The sequence below is a fragment of the Arachis hypogaea genome, chromosome 16 (assembly GCF_003086295.3).
Source record: "Arachis hypogaea cultivar Tifrunner chromosome 16, arahy.Tifrunner.gnm2.J5K5, whole genome shotgun sequence".
Lineage (NCBI taxonomy): Eukaryota > Viridiplantae > Streptophyta > Magnoliopsida > Fabales > Fabaceae > Arachis > Arachis hypogaea.
Genome location: NC_092051.1, coordinates 96091022 through 96096181, shown reverse-complemented (window position 1 = coordinate 96096181; position 5160 = coordinate 96091022). Strand labels below are relative to the sequence as shown.

Sequence of the window (5160 nt, the reverse complement as noted above, 5' to 3'; positions counted from 1 at the left end):
GTTACTTTTAGGGATGTTTTTAATAGATTTTGTGTTAAATTCATATTTCTGGACTTTACTATGAGTTTGTGTGTTTTTCTGTGATTTCAGGTATTTTCTGGCTGAAATTGAGGGACTTGAGCAAAAATCAGATTCAGAGGTTGAAGAAGGACTGCTGATGCTGTTAGATTCTGACCTCCCTGCACTCAAAGTGGATTTTCTGGAGCTACAGAACTCGAAATGGCGCGCTTCCAATTGCGTTGAAAAGTAGACATCCAGGGCTTTCCAGCAATATATAATAGTTCATACTTTGGCCAAGAATAGACGACGTAAACTGGCGTTTAACGCCAGCTCTCTGACCAAATCTGGCGTCCAGCGCCAGAAAAGGATCCAAAACCAGAGTTGAACGCCCAAACTGGCAGAAAAACTGGCGTTCAACTCCACAAATGGCCTCTGCACGTGCAACACTTAAGCTCAGCCCAAACACACACCAAGTGGGCCCCGGAAGTGGATTTATACATCAAATACTTACTCATGTAAACCCTAGTAGCTAGTTTATTATAAATAGGACCTCTTACTATTGTATTTTGATATCTTTGGATTACCTTATGATCCTTTGATCACGTTTTAGGGGGCTGGCCATCTCGGCCATGCCTGGACCTTTCACTTATGTATTTTTAACGGTAGAGTTTCTACACTCCATAGATTAAGGTGTGGAGCTCTGCTGTTCCTCAAAGATTAATGCAAAGTACTACTGTTTTCTATTCAATTCTTCTTATTTCTCTTCTAAGATATCCATTCGCAACCAAGAACGTGATGAAGGTGATGATTATGTGTGACGCTCATCATCCTTCTCCTTTATGAACGCGTGCCTGACAAACACTTCTGTTCTACATGAAATAAGCTAGAATGAATATCTCTTAGATCTCCTAACAGGAATCTTCGTGGCGTAAGCTAGAATGATGGCGGCATTCAAGAGAATCCGGAAGGTCTAAACCTTGTCTGTGGTATTCTGAGTAGGATTCAATGATTGAATGACTGTGACGAGCTTCAAACTCGCGAGTGCTGGGCGTTAGTGACAGACGCAAAAGGAGGGTGAATCCTATTCCAGCATGATCGAGAACCGACAGATGAATAGCCGTGCCGTGACAGGGTGCGTGAGCATATTATTCACTGAGAGGAGGGGATGTAGCCACTGACAACGGTGATGCCCTTGCATACAGCCAGCCATGGAAAGGAGTAAGACCGATTGGATGAAGATAGCAGGAAAGCAGAGGTTCAGAGGAACGAAAAGCATCTCCATTCGCTTATCTGAAATTCTTACCAATGATTTACATAAGTATCTCTATCCCTATTCTATTATTTATTATTCGAAAACTCCATGATTATTTTATATCCGCCTGACTGAGATTTACAAGGTGACCATAGCTTGCTTCATACCAACAATCTCCGTGGGATTCGACCCTTACTCACGTAAGGTATTACTTGGACGACCCAGTGCACTTGCTGGTTAGTTGTATCGAAGTTGTGACAATTATGAATTAAGATCAAAGCACCAAGCTTTGGAGCCATTACCAGGATTTGTTCGAGCCTGGAGATCACAATTTCGTGCACCAAGTTTTTGGCGCCGTTGCCGGGGATTGTTTGAGTCTTCGGCAAGCTTTTGGTCCGGTAACATCAGTGCCAGATTCCCTTTTGATCCGGCAACAGCACCAAGTTTTTGGCACCGTTGCCGGGGATTGTTCGAGTTTGGACAACTGACGGTTCATCTTGTTGCTCAGATTAGGTAATTTTCTTTTTGTCTTGTTTTCAAAAAATTTTTCAAAAATCTTTCAAAAATTCTTCCTTTGTTTTCGAGAAAAAAAATTTTAAAATAAAAATGTTTTCAAAAATATATTTTCCTTTCAGAATTTTTAAGAATGAATTCTAGTGTTTCATGGAGCATGTTGAAGCCTGGCTGGCTGTAAAGCCATGTCTCAATTCTTATACTCAAGAGAAGAGCTTCTTTATCTTTCTTAGCCAATTGGCTGTTGAATGTAAGGAATGTCAGGTGTGTCATGTCTGAGTTACATACTAAAGCTTGGCTGGCTATTAAGCCATGCCTGACCCTTTGATTGGAGCTTTAGAGCATAAGATTCCTGGAATTCATATTAAAAATTTTGGAATCCTTATTTTCTTTTTCAAAATTATTTTTCGAAAAACATAAAATAAAAATCCAAAAAAAAAAAATTAGAAAATCATAAAAATCAAAAATATTTTTGTGTTTCTTGTTTGAGTCTTGAGTCATATCATAAGTTTGGTGTCACTTGCATATGCATCTTGCATTTTTTCGAAAATATCATGCATTCATAGTGTTCTTCATGATCTTCAAGTTGTTCTTGGTAAGTCTTCTTGTTTGATCTTGATGATTTTTTGTTTTGTTTCTTTTCATGTTTATCATATGCATTCTTGAATTCTTAGTGCGTAAGCATTAAAGAATTCTAAGTTTGGTGTCTTGCATGTTTTCTTTGCAGTAAAAATTTTTCAAAAATATGTTCTTGATGTTCATCATGTTCTTCATAGTGTTCTTGGTGTTCATCTTGACATTCATAGCATTCTTGCATGCATTCATTGTTTTGATCTAAAAATTTCATGCATTGTATAATTTTCATGTTTTCATAAAAATTCAAAAAATCAAAAAAATATCTTCCCTTTTTTCTCTCATCAAATTCGAAAATTTGAGTTGACTTTTTCAAAAATTTTTAAAATAAAATTGTTTCTCATGAGTCAAATCAAATTTTCAATTTGAAAATCTTATCTTTTTCAAAATCTTTTTCAAAAATCAAATCTTTTTCAAAATTCTTAGTTATTTTCGAAAATTCCAAAAATACTTTTCAAAAATCTTTTTCTTATTTTTGTACCAAATTTTCGAAAATAACATAATCAATTAATGTTTTGATTCAAAAATTTGAAGTTTGTTACTTGCTTGTTAAGAAAGATTCAAACTTTGAGTTCTAGAATCATATCTTGTGATCTCTTATGAATCAAGTCATTAATTGTGATTTTAAAAATCAAATCTTTTTCAAAACTAATTTCAATCATATCTTTTCAAAAATATCTTCTTATCTTATCTTTTTCAAAAATATCTTTTCAAAATATCTTTTCTAACTTCCTAACATCTTATCTTTTCAAAATTGGTTTTCAAAATTTATTTCAACTAACTAACTAACTTTTTGTTTGTTTCTTAACTTTTTCAAAACTACCTAACTAACACTCTCTCTCTAATTTTCGAAAATATCTTCCCTCTTTTTCAAAAATTTCTTTTTAATTAACTAATTATTTTTATTTTTATTTTTTATATTAAAAAAATTTTCGAAAATTACTAACATTTTTCAAAAACCATTTTCGAAAATCACTAACTCTTTTTCAAAAATATTTTCGAAAATTCCCTCCCTCCCATCTTATTCTATTTATTCATTCATATCCTAACATCTCATCTCACATCTCTAGCCTCCTCACAGTTGTGTTTCTTCCATTATATTACATTATTTGTCTCCCCCTCTTCTTCTACTCACACAGGGATCCCTATACTGTGGTATAAAGGATCTCTATTATTATTATTATTTTTCTGTGCCTTCTTCTTTGTCATATGAGCAGGAGCAAGGATAAGAACATTCTTGTGGAAGCAGATCCAGAACCTGAAAGGACTCTGAAAAAAAAAATTTTAAGAGAAGCTAAATTACAACAATCCAGAAATAACCTTTCAGAAATTTTCGAACAGGAAGAGGAGATGGCAGCCGAAAATAATAATAATATAAGGAAGATGCTTGGTGACTTTACTGCACCTAATTCCAATTTACATGGAAGAAGCATCTCCATTCCTGCCATTGGAGCAAACAACTTTGAGCTGAAACCTCAGTTAGTTTCTCTGATGCAGCAGAACTGCAAGTTTCATGGACTTCCATCTGAAGATCCTTTTCAGTTCTTAACTGAGTTCTTGCAGATATGTGATACTGTTAAGACTAATGGAGTAAATCCTGAAGTCTACAGGCTCATGCTTTTCCCTTTTGCTGTAAGAGACAGAGCTAGATTATGGTTGGATTCTCAACCCAAAGACAGCCTGAACTCTTGGGATAAGCTGGTCACGGCTTTCTTAGCCAAGTACTTTCCTCCTCAAAAGCTGAGCAAGCTTAGAGCTGATGTTCAAACCTTCAGACAGAAAGATGGTGAATCCCTCTATGAAGCTTGGGAAAGATACAAACAGTTGACCAAAAAGTGTCCTTCTGACATGCTTTCAGAATGGACCATCCTGGATATATTCTATGATGGTTTATCTGAGCTATCAAAGATGTCACTGGACACTTCTGCAGGTGGATCCATTCACCTAAAGAAAACGCCTGCAGAAGCTCAAGAACTCATTGACATGGTTGCTAATAACCAGTTCATGTACACTTCTGAAAGGAATCCTGTGAATAATGGGACGCCTATGAAGAAGGGAGTTCTTGAGATTGATACTCTGAATGCCATATTGGCTCAGAATAAAATATTGACTCAGCAAGTCAATATGATCTCTCAGAGTCTACATGGAATGCAAGCTGCATCCAACAGTACTCAAGAGGCTTCTTATGAAGAAGAAGCTTATGATCCTGAGAACCCTGCAATAGCAGAGGTGAATTACTTAGGTGAACCTTATGGAAACACCTATAACTCAACATGGAGAAATCATCTAAATTTCTCATGGAAGGATCAAAAGCCCCAACAAGGCTTTAATAATGGTGGAAGAAACAGGTTTAGCAATAGTAAACCTTTTCCATCATCCACTCAGCAACAGACAGAGAACTCTGAACAAAATGCTTCTAATTTAGCAAATCTAGTCTCTGATCTATCTAAGGCCACTGTAAGTTTCATGAATGAAACAAGGTCTTCCATTAGAAATCTGGAAGCACAAGTGGGCCAGCTGAGTAAAAGGATCACTGAAATCCCTCCTAGTACTCTCCCAAGCAATACAGAAGAGAACCCAAAAGGAGAGTGTAAGGCCATTGACATAAGCACCATGGCCGAACCTGTAAGGGAAGGAGAGGACGTGAATCCCAAGGAGGAAGACCTCCTGGGACGTCCAGTGGTCAATAAGGAGCTTCCCTCTGAGGAACCAAAGGACTCTGAGGCTTATCTAGAGACCATAGAGATCCCATTGAACCTCCT

General features: G+C 36.6%; 1 non-coding gene across 1 annotated transcript; it reads right to left on the bottom strand.

Annotated features, from left to right (window-relative positions):
• Positions 1 to 4144: 4144 nt before the first annotated feature.
• LOC112760432 (small nucleolar RNA R71) lies at positions 4145 to 4252 on the bottom strand. The gene has a single exon (XR_003180873.1). It is a non-coding gene; the product is annotated as a small nucleolar RNA R71 (small nucleolar RNA).
• Between the last annotated feature and the right edge of the window lie 908 nt (positions 4253 to 5160).